The sequence below is a fragment of the Corvus kubaryi genome, unplaced genomic scaffold (assembly GCF_017639235.1).
Source record: "Corvus kubaryi isolate FWS band 111438036 unplaced genomic scaffold, C.kubaryi_AGA036_p1.0 37397, whole genome shotgun sequence".
Classification (NCBI taxonomy): domain Eukaryota; kingdom Metazoa; phylum Chordata; class Aves; order Passeriformes; family Corvidae; genus Corvus; species Corvus kubaryi.
The window spans coordinates 16,919,559-16,942,024 of record NW_024581136.1 but is presented as its reverse complement, the minus strand read 5'-3'; the positions used below and the strand labels follow the sequence as shown (position 1 = coordinate 16,942,024).

General features: G+C 43.4%; 1 protein-coding gene across 1 annotated transcript in view; it reads left to right on the top strand.

The window, feature by feature from the left end:
• The first annotated feature begins 22,004 nt into the window (after positions 1–22,004).
• FNDC3B (fibronectin type III domain containing 3B) overlaps positions 22,005–22,466 on the top strand; it is a 186,112-nt gene continuing 185,650 nt past the window's right edge. The window contains exon 1 of the mRNA XM_042041887.1: positions 22,005–22,183. The gene's annotated coding sequence lies outside the window, so the exon portion shown is untranslated. The remainder of the gene's footprint in view (positions 22,184–22,466) is intronic.

The following is a 22,466-nucleotide window of genomic DNA, read 5'->3' as shown; positions in this document are numbered from 1 at the left end:
GTGCTGGATTCGATGAGCCAAATCCATTTTTTTATAGACACCAATGTCACAGCTGTCATCCATTTCTGCTGAGTTTCATAGAAATCCAAGCAATGCTTTGAATGCTCAGACCTTCCTATGCACTTTGTTTACCCCACTTAATAACACAACAAAAGTCTCAACACCCTCGACTGCCATTATGGCAATGTCACTTTTAATTAAGAGGAGAGTGCACTGCTGCACCAGTAGGAAAAAAACCAAGAAAAATACTTGTTTTCTTAATTGTATATGTGTGGGGGATTTTGTCATGAATTTAGGCCAATGAACTCTCATTTTTGTGCAAGCAGAACTTGCAACACTTGCCGTCTATGATTCTTCTAAATGGAAATATCATACAGGTAATATTCAAAACAAAGATGTTGCCAAAAAAGCGTGAAGCAAGTATAGATTTTTGTTAATGCTCTTAATTAGAGCCATAAAATTTCAGAGTAGAAAATTTCCATTTGAATGACTCATGTTATTAAGTACAGGACTGTATGTTCCCATGGCTCAGCAACCTTAGTAAATATATCATTAGTGGTCCACAGAGAGAGAATGGATAGGTTGGTGCTGGTGTTCTTGTTTTCAGTAACTTAGCACTCTAGTGATACAGCTGCCATTATTTTTCCATCAATGTTGCTGTTGTCCCTGCCAGGCAAATGTTGTGTGATCAGAGATGCAAAGGGAAGGGATTCACCTGATTGTCCATGATTTCCATTAAGACTGACTTTCCACAGTCTGTTAAAATCCAGGCCACATCATGGAAGGCTGAAAACAATTCTTACAACACATGTAAACCTTTAGCATCCACAGTGTCCTGTAGCAAATTCAATATATAATGTGAAGCAAAACCTCATATCTGCTTGCTTTGTGTGACACCCATTGCTTCTTAAAGTGATATAATGTGAACAATTGGGTTTTATTTTCCTCCCGCGTGTGCCTTAACACTGTAAACCTCTACTGTACTCCTTAGTCATCTCTCTTGAGGCCAAAGAGCCACAGTTTACTTAATTATTCCATATTTACATCAGAAATGGATGCAGGCACGAGCATATGTGCACACACTCTTCTGCTTATTAGTATTGTAATTAATTGGGAGTTGAGGGATGCCTGAGAACTTGTCCCTCCATGGCTGTGGTGATTTGGTATCCATAAGCATGTGTTCATTGGTGTGGGTTTAAACTCCTGCAAGATCTGTTATGCAAAGCAGACTGAGAAAAGTGCAGCAGCATCCCTTATTTACATCTTGGCAGCCCTAAGAGCAGCGTTAGGGGAAGCATAAGCTTCTCCCCAGTCAGCAGGGGCTGCTCTCTTGTGGGATGTGTGTTCCCTCCCGCTGTTACTATGCAAGTGAAAATTTGGAGGAGGAATAATGCAAGGTTTTTAAACTTTAATAATTAATGTGTAAGATGTAGAGTCATTATTTTTGTTAGTAATTGGTTTCTGGACTCTATAAAGTCTTCTAGGTGAGGAACACACTTAGAAGGGTATGAAATTAAATCTAGAAAGGGCATAGACTGTATCTGACAAATTAAGCTCAAGTACAGCTCTTCTATTGTGTTTCCATATATATATAATTTTTCTATGTGTACATATATATGTGCATATAAAGATCAGGTTTTGGCGAATGCAGTAGGGACCAGACTTTGATGTTGGATACTGAATTGGTTGGAAAAAAATACTGTATTTGGAACTGCTGTATGCTCAGTTCTAAAGGATTAATGGAGACAGTGCAATCCGTGCTGCCCAAACTGTTCCCTTGAACACACACACCTTGGGAAGGAGATGATGGGTGATGGATCAGCATCAGCACTGTGTACCTGGTGGGGACAAGCACCACTGCTCTGCTGGCACAGGACTAGGAAAAGCAGTGCAGAGCTCTGTCAGCCTGTGCAGCCTGTGTGCCATAGTAAATATCCACTAATATTCCCATTCCAATGGAAAAATAAAACCTGCCTGACTTAGGAAAGAACTTGTTGGCAGCTGTAAATTTGGTTTCGTGACTGAGCTGTGTCAGAGCAGCTCAACAGATCTTGCAGCCTGCGGCTGATCAAAGACCCTTTCTCCTAGTTACCTTACAACTGTGTAAGTTAAAATAACTGCTTCCTATTCCTGTCAGGGATGACCCAAGGCTCCTAAAACGAGGGGGACCTCTTGCTCTGCTCCACTCTTGACTGTGTCTGCTGTTGCCAGGCTCAGACTATTAGTTTGTCTTTTCTAATGAGACACTTCAGAGGAAGGAGAAGAACACAAAGCAGCTGCTAGCATGAAATAACTTTGCAATAGCTGCTTCCTGACCCTGGTGAGCATAGCTGGGTTTGAGGTATTCGGCAGAAAATCTTGTGGATCTGGAAGAACTATTGCTTCTGCAGCATCTGATCTACATCCATCTGTTAGCAAAAGTAAAATTCTCTGTGTTGTGCCCCACTACAGCTACTGGCAGTACATGGAGGTCAGAGCCATGGTGCAATGCTGGAGGAGAACTCTTGTGTCATGGTATTTAATAGTAGCTAATAATGAGGGAAAAAACAATACCATAAACAAACCAGCATCCATGGCAACACAGACATTCACTCTTGAACTTTTCAAAACAGGAATAATTAATTTAACCTTTTTCTTTGTGGTTTTGTTTTAGTTTTTTTTCTTTTTTGTATTATAAAAGCTTACACAGGCAGATGTGGGTGTGTTCTGGCAATTACTAACCAGCTGAGTCAGAATTCAAGGGAGCTTCTAATGAAGCACCAGGAAGGATCTAGCTCTTTTACATTTAAGTTCTTGTACCCAGAGTGCCATCTGAACTGCTCAGCACAGCAGCTTTGGCTTTAGGGGGCTGTATCAAACAGATCCATGCAATTGTTTCTAAGGAAATGCTTTTCCTGTTGCCTTGGACAGATAAAAATGAGGCAGTGGAGTGTTCATTTGCTGGAGTACCTGAGTGTGGGAGTCATTCAAGTCTGATCTGGTGACACTTTTCCCCAGGGAGGGTGTTACCTCTCTGTTGATATGGTCCCCTACAACTAGACCTGCTCAATGCATTTATTCTGTTTTTGAGTAACAAATGAGCACAAAGATCAACCAGTTCATGATGGGAATAGGAAGTGAATATGTACTGATGGGTCATAGCCTAATTCTGGGAACTGCATCCTCCTTTCCAAGTTCTTAGGTGGGATCCTTGGCTGCAAACCAGACAGAAACATGAAAGGGATTTTGTTGTAAATGCTCCACTTCTGTGGCATTATATCAGGAAAATAAGGGTACAAAGCTCTTCAAATGAGGGTTTTATTCCAAGAGACCCGTATTTGAGGTTCATGATGTGGATTCACACTTCCCAATGCAATAATATTACAATAGCTGAAAGTGCTAGCAAAGCTGATGACAATAATGCAGGTGTCTGAGACCAATTTGAGGATTCCAGTTTATTGTTTTGGGGGTAAAAGATCTCCATCCTTGGGTAGCTGAGGGAAATACATGGATTAAATCTGGGCTCAATATTTGAATCTTGCTCTGCACTTAACTGACCTGAATAAGGTAAAGACAGTGTGATCAAGTTCATCACTTGGCTCAAAGAGCTTGCACAGTTCCTTACAGCCTTTATCATCCAGGCCTCCTTATCTTGCTCCATCTGCTCCATCCCAGAGATATTTTTAGCATGCATTCACTGTACAGTTTTTCCAGTCCGGCTGCCTGACCCTTTCGTTTCTGAACAATGCAACTGCAGTGGAAGTGGTGCATGAGCAAAGGCTGCCACTGAAGTGGGATGTTTTCCAGCACCCAGAATAACTCCCAAATTTGACCAATCCTCTCACCTTGGGGCTGTTTTTAACGAGTCAAGTTGGGAGGTTTTTTTCTGTAAGGTTCTGTTAACCTAGAAATGGCTGCAGCTCAGCTTTGAAGTTAACACTTCATTAAGATTAATTGGGGAAGTTCACACCTCTGCTGGGAGTTTGTCTAGCAGACTGTGAGACAGGAGAGGGCTGATTTACACGCCGATGCCTGGCTTTGTAGCTGTAAAAGGGAGGGCAGCGACTGGCTCCAAGAACAGTGCAAGAACTGAAAAATGACCCTGCTTCCACAGCTGGGCTCCTCCTGCTCCTGAACTTACCACAGGGAATGGATGCTGAGCACAGCTGCCTTGAACTTGCACTACAGTTTCAGGTGCCAGCCTCGGGACACAAATGACAGGGGATATATGATTAAACCTTACATTACTGGTGGTGGATAAACAAAGAGGTAAATTTTTCCGTTTGTCTACTGCTGCCTGGTGTGAGCTGGGGATTATTCACCAGAAGGAGGAGAAGGGAAATGGGGCTGGCTCCTGCTGACACACGGGCCGTGTCCAGTGCTCTGTGTCCATGGAGAGGTCTCCAGGAGGATGTGGGGGTAGGGGAGCTCTGTGAATCTGCCCCCTTCCTTTGTGTCAGGCCATATGATGGGAAGAATGAACCCTGCAACATGTCAGATCCATCAGCTGACGTCCTTTTAGCTTCTTGGATTTGGCTGTGTTAGGTTTAGAGGTGGACTCGATGATTTCAGACTGGTTTAGGCTGGAAAAGGCCTTTATGAGTCTGTGGCAGTGCAGGCAGATGAGCTGCCAGCTCTGCTAGGAAGGCAGTAGCCTCAGCAACAAGGTGGCACACGTTCTTTTGTTTCCTAGGCTCTGTCTTCTTTCTCCTTCTGATGATTCACTTGGGCAATCATCACAATGTAAATCACCAATGGTTGTTTGAAGTCACATGGGCTTGATGATTTCTAGGAGACAATTAGAGTTGGGCTGTCCCAAGTAAAATAGCGTCAAACAAATGGTTGCTTCATCTATGTGTTATCTCATATGCAGGGAGTTCACAGTATCACAGAATATGCTGTTAGAAGGGACCCACAAGGATCATCAAGTCCAGCTCCTGGCCCTGCACAGCACCACCCCTAAGAGTCACACCATGTGTCCAAGATCATTGTCCAAACACTTCTTGAACAGCCAGCTGTGACCAGTAATCTTAAATCAGTGTTTCCTTCAGATCCCTCTGGTAGAACAGCACAGGGTTAATGATGTTGGGAAAACTTGTGTGATGGAACCTTTCTGCCTTGCAAAGCGTGGATGAACGGTACATCAGAGCTACAGCAGTGTGACTTAGGGCACAGTAAATGAGTCAGATTGTGCAGTATGCCAAGGTCCATATTCAGAGTAGCTTGTGCCCATAATCATTTTCATTCTGAGGATCAGATGAGCTGTGGTGTCCTGTGCAACGCAGCTGAAGTGGTTGGAGTGAGCTCTCCCATTCAGCAGGGTTTACCTTCCGCAGTTCCGATGCTCCAGAAGATCCGGTCAGCATTTTGAGGGGACTATGATTAGCTGTGATGTGACAAAATAAACAATGGTGTGTAGTGTTTGCACAACGGCTCTCGTATGTACTGCTTTGAGCAAGATAATCCTGTGGCCTGAAGCCTGGAGAAACCTCCCTTGTAGCTCAGTCAGCTTCTTTGATAGAGCTTTTATCTTACCCTTTACTGTGTTTATTGCTGGAAGAAAAAAAAGAGTAAATGTATAGATAAACTTCAGGGTCTTATCATCTTGGCTAGAAGGGTAATCCTGGCTCCATTCATGTAAACAGCTAAATTCCTTCTGATTTCATTTGTACCAGGGTTTCATCTCTTTGAGTACTTTTTTCTCCCTCTATTTGCAGTCCTTGAAGCAATCACAGACTGCCGTCTACCACCTGCATTCCACCAGGCACGGGGATTGCAGCTGGAGGCTCAGCACAAGGGAAAAAACCCTCCTTGGAAACTTTCAGATCCTTAGACGTTTCTGGGACAGGGAGAGAGCTGGGAATTCATGGGCCAGGGGCTGAAAACCCATCAGGTACTGGAGGGGACAGCTGGGGGAAAGGGGCAAGGCTGGATGCAAGCTCCTACTCTGATGCAGCTGCTAAAATAGGCACCATTCCCTGCATTACCAGTGGAGCACAAAGGCTAAAATCCAATATTAGAGAGACAGCAATGAGCTTTACATCTTGGGGTTTTAGTGCTTTAATGTTGTTTCTATGGTACCAGTACCTGGAATCTTCAGAAAAATAAAACAAAATTTAATTATAACAACCAGGGAGCCACTGCCCTACTTCTATATATAGAAGCCCTCTGTTTTATTATCATGATTTCATATCTGATAAGGGTGTTTCCAGTTCCATGAGATGACTTTTGTTGTCTATGGCTCATACAGGTGGAAAAACAACACGCACATTATAATTTATTTTTTAATATATATATATATATATATTCTACTTTTCTGGATAAATACTTATACGTTCAGATATTGGCTGTCCTAGAACTTCAAATCTGTTTGTTACAGGTCAGATATAGATCTGAGATTTACAGCACAAACCACCCTAGCACTGACCTGAGCAACCAGCCATGATCCAATCCAATGGAATCTGGGCTAATACAAGTCACTGTAAGTTGTCCTTAGGACTCCAGAAGCACTGGAGACCACACAGTTTTATCTGTATCTCCATCACTTGGAAATTGAAATGCAGCATATTTTAGAAACAAGTTACCCAAGTGCTGCTGCAGGACCTTGGTTAAGAAACAAAAAGTAATGTCCTATGAGAAACATCATTGGAAATGGAGGTTTATCTGCCCAGGTTTGAGTCCATGAAAGACATCTGGCTCTCAAATAACTTCAGTCATAACTGCTTGAAGGTGAACCTGTGAGATTCACTAGCCCAGACTGGGCTAATCTAACGGAAAGGTCTTTCCTGACCTGGAGGAGACAACTTTGTGATTAAGGAAGAAGTGTCCTGTGCTACACATTCTATCAGAAAGACAGCCCTTGCCCAAACATAATACCCCTGGTAGCACAACAGGAGAACATCCTGGGTTTAGACTGTGGTGAAAAGAGTCTCCAGGGTTACTTACACATGTTCCTCTCAGGGCAACAACAGATGCATTTCTCCTTAACTTACTTGAAAAGTCTCTTTCTGTGCCTTCTGACCAATGGGCAGCAACACGTTTCACTCCAAAAAATTCTTTCCATTTATGAGGCTACAGCAGAACTCAGAAATACTGCAGACAAGTTGTTTAACTGCTCTTGAAGATCAGACAGGAGGGAAAAGCATTCCCTAACTGACATGATAGGTTGTCCCAACAGAGTCTTTATTCTAAAATAGTTTCATATTTCCAAATGTAAAAATCTAAAACAGTGGTGAAGGAGGCTAGGGTTTCTTTTTTGGCTCAGCCAGCTAACCTGGAAAGGTATATCTGTGCAGTCAGTCAGAAAAGTAGCAAAATTCCTGGTTGTAGCTCTTGGAAATCATTGCAGAAGCAAAGCCAGGTTATTTTGATAGAGGTTGTGTTATCATCAGAAACAGTCTGGAAAGAGCATGTTAAGATGTGGGTTTGATTTATTCTAGGACCTAGGGTTCAAGTTCAAATCCAAACCAGGATTAAAAAAGACTAGAGTATTCAGCAGGAGATTTTGGCTTCAAATGATAGAAACAGTGAGGGATCTTGCTGGCTTTTGTGATAGGTCAGGTTTTTAAATCACCTTGATTTTTGCACACCTCCTCTTACAGATAATTGAAACCATATTGTGTTACATATATGCAGCATGAATTTCCATTGGTAACATGTCTTTATCTTGAGAAATTACTTTTTTTCTTCTCCTGTAACTGAGACAAAGAAGCGCCTTTTCTCGATCCCTGTCATCTTCCAGCTCCTGTCGAACAATCTGGGCCTAATTTGAATTCCAGCTATGAGGAATAACCTGATATTTTGCTTACCTTCATGAATGAAAGGTTAATTCTGTACATCCAAGATTTATACTGCATGCTAGTTTAAGGGCATTTTACCACACAGCTGGTGAGGGATTTTCACAAATACAAGAGAGGACTGTATTTTATTTAACTTTTCCTTTCAACTCTTTTTTTTCCACTAAGTTCCCAGCTGACTGCACACTCTTGAATGCAGCAATCTGTTTAATCTAGTTTTAGCCTTCCTTTTCCTGTTTTGCTGTTTACTTTTCTTCCCATGCCAGTAGCGATTGAGGCAATACTGTGGGTCCATTATTTGTTTCAGGCATCTTGGAATATGTGTGTTGGCTTTGCTCTGTGTGTGCATGCATGAGAGAAAGGGAATAAACATACATGTGGCCAATTAGTTAGTACACTTTAAATTAATGAAGAGCAGTCTACGAATCTCCTTTTTCTGAGAATCTGGAAATGCTGGGAACGTTTGCCATGTAGCTTTCAAAAACTTCAAAAGCAGCTATAAGGTCACAGTCTAATACTCCCTTCTGTATACTCATGTCTTTTCTAAAAATATTTCCAAACTTAATCTTCAGTGTGTGGAACAGGAGGGCAGAGGGGGAATGGCAGTGTTTACGACCAAAGTGCAAAGATGAGGAAGAAAATTAAATCCACAAAAAAGCGAATCTTTTGATCTCTGCTTCATTTTCCTCATTACCAACTTCACAGTACCAGCAGTTATGCTTTAACTAAACACTGAGTTTATGGACCCATGTCTCTGTCTACAGATAAGGGAAGGTCAAGAGGAACTAAGCTAATGCTGTCTTTGCTTTTGCACATTTTCCTTGAATTGGGACACCCAAACAAGTCAGTGGGAGTCTGAACACCACCAGTGATTTGGGTGTGTTGCTTCTTGTAGTAGGTAAAATACAATCAAAGACATCTGAGCTGGATAGACACAATCCTGAGAAGAAAGAGTCTCAGTAATATCACAGGTGAAGAGGCCTCTAGTGTCCATAAAACTTGAAAGAAAATACCACAATAAACTGAACGGCAGCAAAATTAACCCAGCTAGAAGAGTTTGGAAGGAAGTGTTAAAAACCTAGGCTTTATGTCCCCTTTTTTTTTTCTTTCTCTTTGGTTCTTGAGCTGTGAGAAACCCTCAGGGGTCAGAAAAGCTGCAAATGGGCAGAGGAGGGAGGTGTATGGAGGATGTCTCTGTTCTGTAGGAAATGTCTGTCAGACCACCCTTCGGAGCAGTGAGAAAAACTCCAGTTTCCAGCAATGTTTCTGCCTCTCATTCCACAAAATAAAACCAAAGGAGACACTCAGTTTCACCCCATCTCTTTACCTTCAAACTAACCTTACCAACTCTTGCCCACCAAAGGAGTTCCTTGTCTGGTTGATAAACACATCCATTGTTTGAGAGCTCTACAAAGTGATCCCATCCTCTTCATCCCAGTGTCGCTGTCCTGGCTTCACTACTGGTTTGTCTACTGCAAATCCCAGTAGAGGTGGTGAGCACAGTGTGTCCTGGCAGCCCCAAGGGATGCCTTGAATTGTCCTTTCAGAATATTACCTATCACAATTCATCCTCCAGGTGGGATGACTGATGTCCTCAGAAAACCCATGTGCACCAGAGAGGAGTTTAGGTGTGCAATGAGGAAGTCAAAGAAAATCCACAGGTCTCAAAGAAGAAATAAAACATGAACTGCACCTAGCACAAATACCATCTGAGGAAAATAAAAACCTTTTTCTTTCTGTGCTTTCTTCCAAAGTACAGAAAAATAATGTAGCCAGATTCTACCCTCCTGAAAGTACTGAAACGCACAAACAAGTAACCTGGTATTGGACATTAAGGAAAACTCACATGAGGGCAATCCCCCGAGGGAAATAGCTCCAACAGGTGTGTGCATTGGCGAAATAAGGCATGTCCCTTTTGCTGGTATCATTTATAATTTTAGGTCTGAGTACACAGCTAATTCTGAAGTAGTTCCAAAAGCAAAAGGCAAGAAAAGAATAATGATTCCTGAGAAGCCAGTATGCTGGCTCTGACTGATGTTGGCTACAAACATGTCTGGGTGAGCTGAATCTGGAGTTTAAGCACAGACAGGTCATTTCAAACTGTCCTGCAGCTAAGTAACATTTCACGCTGGGGAAGTCTCCCTTCCAAACACTTCCACTGTTCCACACAGGCTTCCTTTCAATGTCGTTGTCCATTCTCAGTGGGTTCTCTTCATCTTCAGTGTTTCTGAAGATTTTGGGATATACAGGGAAGCTGCCGTATTAATTTTTTCAGATGTTTTGAGTTCTGAAATTCTTCAGCTGCAGAGGATTTATCCTGATAAGGCATTAACTCCAGGTTTTTTGAAGAAAGAGAACTGTACACAAAGTGACGGGGGCTCGGCTGCTTCTTAGACAGTAACATGAGCAATTCTGAATGGAGATCTGTTCAGGTGTTCTGCATATTTGCATGTCAGTGTGCAGAAAAAGCAAGCAAATGCAAATGAATGTTCCTGAAACAGCCGTGGAAAGAAAACATTTTTTTACCTACCCTAAAAAGACCTTGTTATAAGGATCATGATAGCAAAAGCTCAATAGCAAGAGACAGAAGTGCTAAACTTCCAGAGCAGGAGATGACAACTGGCTGGCTGACAGCAATGGAATTGGGGTTCTTCCCTTCTACGTCACCATAGGCTTCACTGAGATCCTTAGCTCAGTGTTTTATTAAGCATCCAGAAGCACTTAAGCCCTAGAAAACTCCTTTAGGTGTAATTTGGGCTGCATAATTCTGGATGCAGGAAGCCTTCCTGAACCCCACAGCGTGTGGCTTGTGCACATGTGCATGTGAGTGCATGCATGTGCTCATCAGGGAAGCAAAAAAGAAGGAACTGAGGCAGCAGACACATGACTCAGGGTGCGTGGAGATTGGCAATACAACCCTGGCATTGCAGCAAGTTTGCATCTTCATTCTGCAGCAGCTGGGCTTCCTCCCAACAGAAAATGCTGCAGGCTACATTTATGCTCAGCAGTTAATTATGCATGGGAGCAGGTAAGGGATTAGTGACCAGGTAGACTTTCACACCTGTCAATGGGGTGAACACTGTAGCTGCTCAGAAATGTTTGGCAAGAGAGGAAATAAGAGAGCTTTTCCTATGCTAAACCCTAAGTCCCTTCCACATGAACTGAAGGGGAATTGTCTCCCGTTGGTGGAATTCGGTATGTGACGTGCCTGGACGAGATGTGGTTCGAAGTCATGTTGCTGCATGTGCTTGGCAGTAATGCTGGCTTAGTAAATATCTGTCCTCCTCTTACATCCATGCCTACCTCTGTACTGCAGCCCACACCCCTGCCTTTGGTGCCACTGGAAACCAGCCATGGAGATACCTGGTTTGAGGAGCAAAAATAAACCCAAACCGTTTTAGGAATGCTGGCTCACAGCCAGGTCAATATCCTGACCTGATTGGCAGCCCTGATGCAAACCCCCTGGAGGGCCAGAAAAGAACCCAGAGGGCAGAGCACAGGGGTACCAGCCAGCAGCGAGGGGCAGCAATAGCTCAAGCCTAAATTCCTACCAAAGACTTGGCATCATGACCCTGGAGCTGGAGCCACAGTTTGGGGAGCAAAGCTCAGCCTAATCCAGTCTCTGTTCTGAACAATGCAGGGATACCAGAGGTTTAACCCAGCTCTTGTCTTTGCCTTTGAATTAAGCAGCATGAATTGAGGTTTGCATCTTACACCCAAAGAAACCTTATTGAGCAGCTTGCTTCTGCCAAGGTAATTAATCAGGAGATGGCAAAAGATCACTTCGTTTCATCCCAGATTTCAAACCCCATTTGTCTGCTCTTCCGTGGCCTGTCAAGGTTTTCCCACATGCTGCGTGTTCTGGCTATCATATGGTCTCTTATTTTTAGCTGTAGGTGATTGCAACACAGCCCCTTTAAAGAAATCCCACTGATACTATCTGTTAGTATTCAAAAGCAACCAGGTGTTAGCAGACTTATACAAAAGTTTACCTGTCTAAAATTTCTTCTGCTCTCACTTTCTTAGCTTTCATTCTCATAACTTGTGTCCTAAGTGAAAAGACACCTGCTCACTGGATTGACCTATCACCAAACAAAAACAAAGGTTCTTGTTTTGCCCTTCTTTAGCAGTATCTTTTGGCTACTGAAAATGTAGCACTTGTATCAGCTCACTTTAACTGTGTTTCCTCCATGCCATGATTAACACATCTAAGTTTAAGTGTTGGTTGCATAATTTATGGATTGCAAGGTTTACTCTTTTTAGATTCAGTAAATGGTGTTTAAAGTACTCAGGTGTAATTTTTTTTATTACTAAGATGGAGTCACAAAGTCAATTGAAGAATGGAAATGAGCAGTTTCCAGGATCAAGTTCAAGCTTGTAAAAGGAAATGAGTTACTAAAACTTAAAAAATTCTCTGAAGCTCAAATCTTTCCCCAACAAGAATAGAATCATAGCTCTCTTTCTCTCTTTCCATATGTAGCATTACACAAGAAATGCAAAGTAAGATATGTGCATCTCTTGAGCATTTGTTGAAATTAGAATTCTGGTCATCATTGGATGTTCTTTGTGCCAGACAGAACTACGCTTTTTCCAAATAACTCCATCTTGGCCCCTGATACTGCATGTGCTCACTTGATTATTCTGAATACTTCAGAGTACTTTTATAGCTCTCTCATAATGAACTGCCAAGTCTATTTTGAATATGTTAATCTCAGGATTAAGTTAAATATAAATACATGCCCCCAGCACTCTGAAGGATTGATGCATTTTCAGTTTAATCTCTGAGGATTTTAGTACCATTCAGAAGAAATGTTCAATATCAATTCAGTGTTGCTTCCAAGTAGGTGCATGCTTTCATGAGGAATTTATATGAATCCTGTTATAGAAATGCTGGGATCCCTGTTTTATAGCTACAGAAGAACCAAAACCCCAGAGGACTAAGGGAGAGGTGTGACAACAGAATAGATTTATTTTTTGAACGGGACAGGATTAAAAAGTGCTGCCATATGAGATCAAGTATTTACGTGGTCTAAACTCTCTGCCAGTTCCAGTTTATTTTAAAAATTCTGATGGATTAACTCTGAACAGCCAGGCTTTATGCCAGATCAGGCACTGTCCCTCACTTCCATCCCAGCCATACGTTGACTCCCAGAGCAGATGTGGGGTGAGCACAAAGGTGTCGCGTTGACACGAACAGCACCGTGCACTCTGACAAGTTCAAGAGACGTGCCTGCTCTGGGATAAATGTGCTGGGAAGAAATCTGGAAGTACACAGATCCAGTTTTTTTGCTCATGTAACCATGGCCTTACGACTTGGACTGAGAAGAGTTGTGGTCTGCTCAGGGCGACCACGGCTCCTTGGGCATCTGTGCCCTTTCCCCTCCTCATCCTGGCAAACAGAGCTGAGAGAGACCAGGAAGCTACAAACATTATGGGCAGACTGCGAGACCCTGAGGATATTTGTGAATTTGGGACAGTAAAACAGCGTTGGGAATAAAAATGGAGCCAGTGAGCAGCAAATGGATTGCTGAAGGCATTCCCAAAGTCTGAAACCCAGGTGTTGTAGTGCTGCCTGGCTGCATCAAGGACCAGAGCTTGGCTGGGGCGTGACAGCTCTGGGCTGGGGGTCAGGGATGAGAAGGGGACTGCTGTGCCCTGCTCCAAATGTAGACTGGCTGTGTGCACTGGGAATCAGCTCTGCAAATCTTACATAGAGTTTAAATCAGGGAAAAAGAGCTGCATGCTCTGTGGTGAGGAGCTGGTGAGGAGTGTGACCTTGCTCCTTATTTTGTGACTATATTTTTAAAGCTGATGTGGAGGGAGAGGAAAAAGAAAAATCTGAAGTATGTGTATGAGAACTTTGTCAATCCTTCTAAAATGTCTATTATATTTATCTTTATTGTATATGGAATAAGATTTATATTATAACTGCCATTTTTATGGCACCTTTCCTCTGTAACAACTTTCTTTCAGAAATCACAAGGCATATTTTTAAACACCCATCAATTAAGCCTCACATAATCATTGTATCAGTAATGAAAATTATTCTATTTGCTTTCCTGTCCCTTCTAGAGTTGTTTAAATTACACAAATCTTCAAGGGTTAAGAAAAGCAGCAGCAGAAACCTGTAAAGAATCCACCTGAGTTTATTTTCTCTCTTTTTTTTTCCTTATTTTAACAGGCTACAATCATAGCTCCAGCCCTGTATCAGCTCTGTGGTCAGCTTTCAAGTGAGATTTAAGGCCACGTTTGACCTCTCAGCCATGGAATGACTTGGGACTGATGCAGACACCACTTCACATCACTGTGTATCTCAGCTGTGATCTGCTGGGGTGCACACAGGAAGGTAGGAGCTGACACAACACAATGCCTATATTGACCTCCTTGTTGCAGTTGCTCCTCCCTTTTTAAAAAAATAATTTCAGGTTTTGTTGATTTTTAGGGCATGTTGCTAGATCTTAACTTTGTTTAAAAAAAAAAAAGTTAAAAGTGTGTGTAGGTGTGATAGTGTGTGTAACAGGGCATGATGGAGAGGGTAAGCCTGGCTATTTGTTGTAGATAAAAAAGGTAATAGAATTGTAAAATATGCATTATTTTTAAAATCATTCTAGCCTGAGGCGGGGTTAGCTGAAGAGGTTTTTCCAAAAAAACATTTATATTCCAGACTCAATAATGTATCTATTTCATGATGATAAACAATATCAGGCATCACCTGTGAAGTCTGGAAAAGTTAGCAGCTTGGTAAATAATTTTTAAAACGTGACTGCTTTTCAAAGTAGCACTTGATGTATTTCCATGCAGCTTTGGGGAAGCTCTTGGAAAAATCATTGATGGAGAAAAATCTGATGTGAAACTCTTAAATCGTTCAGTGCTTGGTTTTTTTTAGGTAATACACTGGAAGCTGCTGATATTTTTTTCATAGGGGCTTTACAGCTGGTATAAAGATTCTCAATTTATTGCAGATATATAGAGCTTTTGAGGAATCTGTCTCACTTCCATGATGTTTTGGAAGAGGACTTGTAGATGGGCATGACTGGGCATCTCCATTCAAAAGCAGTGAGCCTTCTGCTTCAACACTGCCAGCCAGGGACTTGGAGATGCTCCCTGATAGCCAGACAGGAAAAAAGGCATTGTTAGGTCTATTTTTGCTGCTTTTATGACTAAAAACACACTTAGAAAAAATCTGGAAGGAGGAGGAAACCACAAGTGCACACAACATGGCCAAGGCTCCCCTGGATAAGAAGCGTTGGGAGCAAGGCTGGGCTGGCTCTTCCCTCTCCTCTCACTGGGATTTGTGGTCCTCTTGTGATCTAGGGGCTGGAACTGTCAGCACCAGAGGGGCTTATGGCTCTTGTTGTTTTAAAGTTATTTGTGCATTCACTGTAGGCATTATGAAATTGCTGTGGGTTTTTTTATCTCTGAAGAGCCAGACTTCTGAGCCACCAGCATAGCTTCCTAATCACAGGCATGGAAACTCCTGAACTTTAACTAGAAGTGTTGTCTGAGTAGTCTTCTTTGAAGTTACTTTGGGGGAAAAAACAGTAATTGTGATCATTTAGAAAGCTTATATTGAATGCTTCGCTATTGCAGAGCAAACCTGCTGGGCCACTGGTAGCAGTTTAGTTCCAAAGTTGGCAACATTTCTCATGGATTTCCCCGTACACAAAAATCTCCATATTGCATAGGTGTGTAGTTAACAGTAGATAAGGCTGTTGGATTTAAAAGATACATGATTGTGTCTAGAATATAAATGTTTTGGTACGGCCTTGGGAAAACCTCTTCAGCTATGAAAAGAAGAAAAATCCTTCAAGTTGTACCTTGACTGATTTAAAATGAAGATGAATTTTTGACAAAACACCGTTTGTAGCACGCAGTATGAAGATTCCCAGTGTGTGGGAAAAGGCTTTCATGATACCACTAGAGGAATCAAAATAAAGAGCAGAAACTACTTAGGAATTCACTAGAAACCTTGGTGGGAGCTAGGAATAAAGCCCCCATGTCTAGTGCTTCCACTCGGCAAGGAAAAGGAATGTTTGCTTATTAAAGCATTTATTTCTAAATTGTCAAGTGTGGCTGCCCTGTACAGGAAAGCGGCTGCATGACAGGCAAGGGAAAAGAAAAAAATTAACTGGAAAAATAAATACTATGAAGAGGAAGGAGAGACAGCACAGAGGAAAACTTCCATGATAGACAAGGGCAATGGATCAGCAGAAGTTTGCTGGTATGCACTGAAATGACAACATCTGATTTTTTTTTTTTTTACCGGGAGAAGACACTATTCAGCATATTTTAAGTCATTCCTGTTTGTATTTTCTCCCCCTCTTCTTTCTTTGTAGTTGTGGGTTTTGTTGTTGTTGGGTTTTTTTTTCAATGACAAGAAGATAAACTGCTGGTTGTAAAGAGTGCTGCAGGGGAATCACTGGGGATATAACCACCTAATTATGAATTTCCTGAATGTGCAACATGACCAGGAGCAACTGGACAGGATTAGTGCTGTACGTTTCATCTCCAGCTGTTTCATGAATGCCAATCTCCAAACTTTTCCAAGGAGAACATTTTTTTTTCCATGGCCCTACTTTTGGTTTTAACAATGCGAGCAATACTGCTTTGTTTTCTTTAGAGCCTGAACTGAAACAAGAGCTTTCAACAAAACAAACCCCAAGCAAACCTAACAAGCCAAAGAGCTGCACAGTGTTAAGGAGATTTAGCTGAAATATTTGTAAAATATCAAAAAGGAACATCCTTCTTGTTGGCAAAACTGGAACTAACACTGCAGAGATGCACGATTACAAGACAATAAATGAGAGTATTTTCTTCTGGTGCAGTGGTCAGAAGTTATTGTTTTGAATAAGCACCACTGGTGTGTAATCTTCATGGCAAGCTTCTTGAATTGGTGAAGTGCCAATGGTCTTTGGAAGCTCTCAGCAGACAGGAACTTATTTAAACTTATAAAACCAACGTAGACGAAAAAATGTGAAAAATGCCCTGTGTAAGGCCTCAGCTTGCAAACAGACAAATTGTGAAGACAATGGTGCTTCTCATGGAAGAGAGGGCAGCAGGAACCTTTTCTTTCCATTATGCCTTTGTAAAGATTAAGAAACAGCTAATAAAATAATATCCCTGACAAACAAAAACTTCTGGGGTGTCAGAAATCACACCTTTACAGTAAGGGCACGGGTGTTTAGAGGGCCTCTTCTAGCTGCTAGTGAAATTCTCTGCTCTTTTGTGACTTCTAACACAGTTTGACTGGACATATTTGTTGCTTAGTAGTATCTCTATTTATTGCTTGGTAGAATCTCTGTGAGATTCATAGGCCAAATTAAAGACTTGCTCATTAAATGTGACAAAATGATGTCCAATAAGTAACTGGTTTTACCCCACTGATGTGCAATGCAGCGTTATCATGCACTGCACTAACAGAAGAGGCAGAGAATTTTTATTTCAGAGTCATACAGAGGTTATTCCTTTGATTTTATCCCAACAATAAGATTTTTGGGCCCTAATTTCTTCACATGTTATTGAGCATGAGAAACCCTGACCTGTGTTATCCTAAAAAGGGGAAAATCTGCTAATTAATACCATGAGTACAAACTCAGTCAGTTTATGAATGCAAACCTGTGAATATATGCTGAGTGAATAACCCGCATTCATTTCCTTTAAATAGAGAGGTACAGACAGAAGTCCTGGTCTGTGCTAATGTTTACATGCCCTACTTATTTAGAAAGAGTGTCCTGCAGAATTTTGGATTCCCTGCAGTAAAAGTGACCATTATAAACTATATACACTTATCCAGATTTTCTTGCATGTGCCAGTCTCCACAGGCACTATCTTGAAAATAAAGAATTTTAAGGATTGAAGGAAATTATTGTGTTTTAATCTGTACAATCTAATTTGACTTTAGCTTTCTTTTTTTCTTGTCACATAAGAGTGAGGGAAGACTACCACGACCAGATGGTACTGTGTGATTTTGAGTACTCGATTGTTTAAGTTGCACTAACTTTATTGGTTTGTGAGACATAATGACAAAAAAGCATTTAATAACAAGAAAAGAACATATTGTATGGCCTTCTCCTTATTCCTTGGAAGGAGTAAGTTATGTCATCACAAGGAAAGGAAGAGAGGAGAGGTGCTACATCATTTTGTTCTGGATATTTTTGTAAGGAGATCTTCCACCTTTTCTTTGAGCATCCTGCCAGTCCCACCTCTCAAGTGGCAGGGTGAGGTCCAAGAAAGGGATGCTTCAAGGCCATGCTCTCAGCCTGAGGGGTCACCAAAGGCAATTTTGCTGAGTACTTCTGTCTTTCTCCATCCAAGTTGCTGCTGGCATTGATGCCCTTTCCTGGTCTTAAAATCAAGAGTCAGACATGGTTAGAAGGGAAAAAGGGATTTTACTTTGGTATTTATTTTAAGGATCCTTAGGTGCACCACGTTCAGGTGAAATGCACCTCAGTGCCCACTGCAATGCCCCCAGCCAAAAGATCTGGTGTAACATTATAGGTGTTACTAATTAGCAGATCTATCAAAGATTCCCCAATGAGAGGCTTGGATGAGCCCCCTCCCCAAGGAACCTTCCCCTGGCTGGCTCTATCTTAGTTTACAGAATGTGTTCTGGAGAGGACCTTGGGGTCTGGGGCATACTAACCACTCCCTATGAAGCTTCTAAAATGTTTAGTCTCCCAGCTGAACAAACAAGTCCAAGAATGTAGGCAAAAAGCACTAAGAATACAGAAGTTGTAAAAAGGTAAAGCAGGGGTATAAAAGAAAAGGCAAAAAAAATCATCATGGCATCAGCATTAAAAAAGAGTCTGAACCTGGAGCTCTTGCTGTGGATGAATGTAAACTGTTAGGACACTGAGTCCTGAGTCCTCACCCCACAGCTGCTCAGAGATGTGATAATGCACATAGAGAGAAAACTCCTGCAGCCACAGTCCATCCAGTGTTTGAGAGCAACCATCCACCCTCTGTGCTGGTGCTATGCAGGGTTAAAGCTGACTGAGGGCGGTATATCCCAGGTAAAAACCAACATGGTATTCAGCAAATAAATCAATCAAAGCATGCTCTGTATGCTGTCAAACAGCACCGATGCCAAGAGCTCTGCCTGCCTGCCCTCCAGAATACAGAAGATGTAGCTTGTGGGAATAGTAACAGTTTAACTCAAATCCCATCAGAAATGTGAGGCAAAGTATGCTGAGAGAATAAAGACTGTGTTCACAGCCTTGGCAATGATGTCTGACCTCCAAGGCCACATCCCGATTGTACAGAGACATGGGCCCCTCTCTGGGTTTTGCCACCGAATAGGAGTGGATGGCTGATGGAGATGATGGCAGAATACAGGATTTAGAACTGGTTTGGATCCAGCCTCAGTCAACAGCGCCAAAATTGTTACTGTGTGATAGCTAAACAATTCCTGCTTGAAAGCAGTTGGGGCTTCTGTATCTGCAGCTCAGAGTGACTGTCATGGGGACAGGGATCCAGCAGGAAGACCAAAGAAGGATAGAGCACAGCCCCTTCATCCTGCTCCTCTGCAGCAGCACATGTGGGAAGGGAGATGGAAGAGGCACGCTATCGTGTTTCTGACGTCGCTCGCTTCCTGAATAAACAGAAAGATTTCACTGTGATAAAAGATAAATATGCATGTTATTGAAAAAAAAAAACCCCAGACTCATCAAAACAGAAAAATCAGTTCATAGCTTTGGTCTGTATTTATTTGGATGATAGTTTAGGTCAGTCATTTTCTCCAGTGTGACTTGTCTGTCCCTGCTGTGTCATCACTTAACCTAATCCTTTTCCTTTTTCAGAGAAAAAGACATTTCCTCTTGGTCTGAGTAATGCTCTTCCTAGATGAGCTGGTTCAGGGAGTAGGCCATAAAAGAAACAGTTTTATCTGTTATTTATGTAGGAACTCTCTGATGGAAAGCAATCCTTGCTTCACTCTCCCCTGCCCTGTCCCTTGGTTCCTGAGCCATGCCCAGGCTCCATTGAATCCGTTTACTGTTGCTGTTAACCATCTGCTCTTCCAGTTTTTCAGGGCCATGGGGATGAATAGGAGGAGCTCCAAGGAGAAGGCAGCATTTGCTCCAGGTCCAGGCTGACCTTGCTCTAGATTTTGTGAGTCTGCTGTTCTGCAGTTCCAGGTGAGACTGGAAATGTCCTCGTGCCTGGGGCCCCTGTTCCGACTCCCTGGATGAGGGCCTGACTTTTGGCCCATCAGATAGAAAAGCTACAAATCAGTCCTGTGATTCCACTTCCTTCCTCTTCTTTATTTCTCTTCATTTTGTTTTCTCCAGGTTTTTATTTACTCTTTAATTTAAATTTTATCTTTTTTTCATCATTTTCCAACTTGTGTCAGTGATTTTTTCCCTTCTAAACCAATGTCTTCACTATCCCTTCTCTTTTTTTCTTTTTTTTTTCACAGAACAGTCTATGAGACCAAGTAAAGTCTTTACCACCCTAGTGAGTAATTAATCTCATCTGGTCTGTAACTCTATCCAGGACCATCAAAAAGTCTGCATGTTTTGGGTCAATAATAAAACAAAACATTTTTCTACTTTTAGATTTTATGCATTACAAAAGTTTTTGCAATTAACGACGAACACTACTTAGTGCTGGCTGACCATTCCACATTGAAAAATCTTTCCCATGGGAAAAAATGCCTATTTGTTATTTTCGTCGGAATTATCTATTTCAGATAACTTTATTTTCATTTTTCTGGGTTTTAGTCATGTAGAAAAAAGCCTGTTTGGGCATGATGCTTTTACTCAGCTGTGATGCCAAACTGATTTTTCTTTAGTGTGTGTTTCAGCAAGAAGCAGAACATCAAGGAGTCCTATGGGAAAAGTGTTTGTGTTGATATTTTAATGGAAGCCGAAGAAAATACACTTGGGCGGCCTCAGACTCCAGAGGGTTTTCCAGTTCTTGAAAGGAAACCTTGCTCTGGTGGATAAAGTGGATCAATCATTGATGAAAGCTGTTGGGAAAAGTAACACTGAAGAATATAGTGATGGAGAGAAGGCAGAGCACAGGACGTGTGGGCGAGGAGCTCCTGCAGAGGATGGTTGGCTTCCCCAAGGACCAAGGCTAAATCAAAAGACCCTTCATAGCACGGCTACGATCTGTGGTGGGGGTAAGGCCAAGTCCTATTTTAAGCTTTTCCTGTAACCAGATTAAAGCTCCAGTCAGGATTCCCCTGTGGCTTGGATGCAGTGCTGAGAGGTGAATGACCACCATGGCTCCTTGGGGCTCTCTCCCAGAGCCAGGGGATAAACTTATCTTCTTTAGGGCTGCACAGTTTAATAAGTCAGAGCATTTCTTTAGCCCTGAACAATATTGCCTAGAGCTTTTCCTCCTCGCTCCCAACTGATGGGAACATAGGAATGACCACACTGATGGGAGCACAGGCCTCACCTTTGCAGCAACCTGCAGCAGACACCAAGGGGAGGACATGTGTGGGGACATGCACTGACCTCAGCCTGGAACTGCTTGGGCAAAGGGCTTCCCTGTCAGAAATGGCATTTTGGTGACAACGTTCCAACATCCATCACAACCACACACCCCTGCTAGGGCTGGGTGGACAAGGGGAGGCTCGGTGGGTGATGTGTGCTCCAGGGGTGATATTTGGCATAAGTGAAGGGTCTACAAAACACATCTTATGAGGAACAACTGCGGGAGGGTTTGTTTGATCTGGAGAAGAGGAGGCTCAGGTGAGACCTCACCCCTCTCTACAAGTCCCTGAAAGGAGATTGTAGCCGGCTGTGGGATGGTCTTTTCCACCGCACCTGGAGTGAGAGGACTAGAGGAAAATAGCCTTAAGCTGAGATAGGGGAGGTTCAGATTAAACATTAGAAACAAATCTTTTACTTTTAGGGTGGTCTGGCATCGGAACGGATGGTGGTGGAGTCACCATCCCTGGAGGTGTTCAGGAGGCGTCTGTACCTGGCGCTGGGTGATGTGGTTTAGGGGTTACAGCGGTGCTGCTGGGTGGGCGGCTGGCCTGGATCATCTTGAAGGTGATGATTCTCTAATTCTATTATTCTACGATTCTAAGTAACGATGAGCGGATCGGAGTGGACACGGACAGCGGAAGACGCGAAACGACACCGGGGACAGGCGAAACAGAAGCGGGGCGAGGGCGAGCGGCCGAGCGCCGTGTCCGCCCCGTGCCCGCCCCTCCCGAGCCCCCGCCCCGGCGGCGCGGAGGCGGGGCCGGAGCGGGGCTGGCCGGCGTCCCACGCCCGCCTCGGCTGCCTTTTCGGCGGGAGCCGCTACTCCAGAGTGCGCGGTAGCGTGGGCCGGCCGGGGCCCCATGTGGTGCCGACATCACTGACATGGCGGAATCCCCGCCGAGTCCTCCCGGCACTCGCTCCAGCTAACCGGGACTCGCCGCCCCGCACCGCACCGCCCTCCCGCAGGTAAGGACGCGGCGGCGCTGCGGGGAAGCGGGTGCCGGGTGGGGAGCCCCGCGGCTCCGCTCCGCTCCAAGCGCCGGGGAGCCGCGTCCCCCGCCCCGCGGCGCCGCTCCCGGTCCCGGCTCTTTTGTTCGGCGGCGGGACGCGGCCGCACTCGGCGGAAAGTTTCTCTCCCCGCCCCGTCGGCTCCCCCCGCCGCGGGAAGCGCCCGGCGGGCGGGCGGGAGCGGCCGCGCTCGGGGCTGGCGGCGGGACGGGCGCTCCAGCACCGCCCGGCTGTCCCTGGG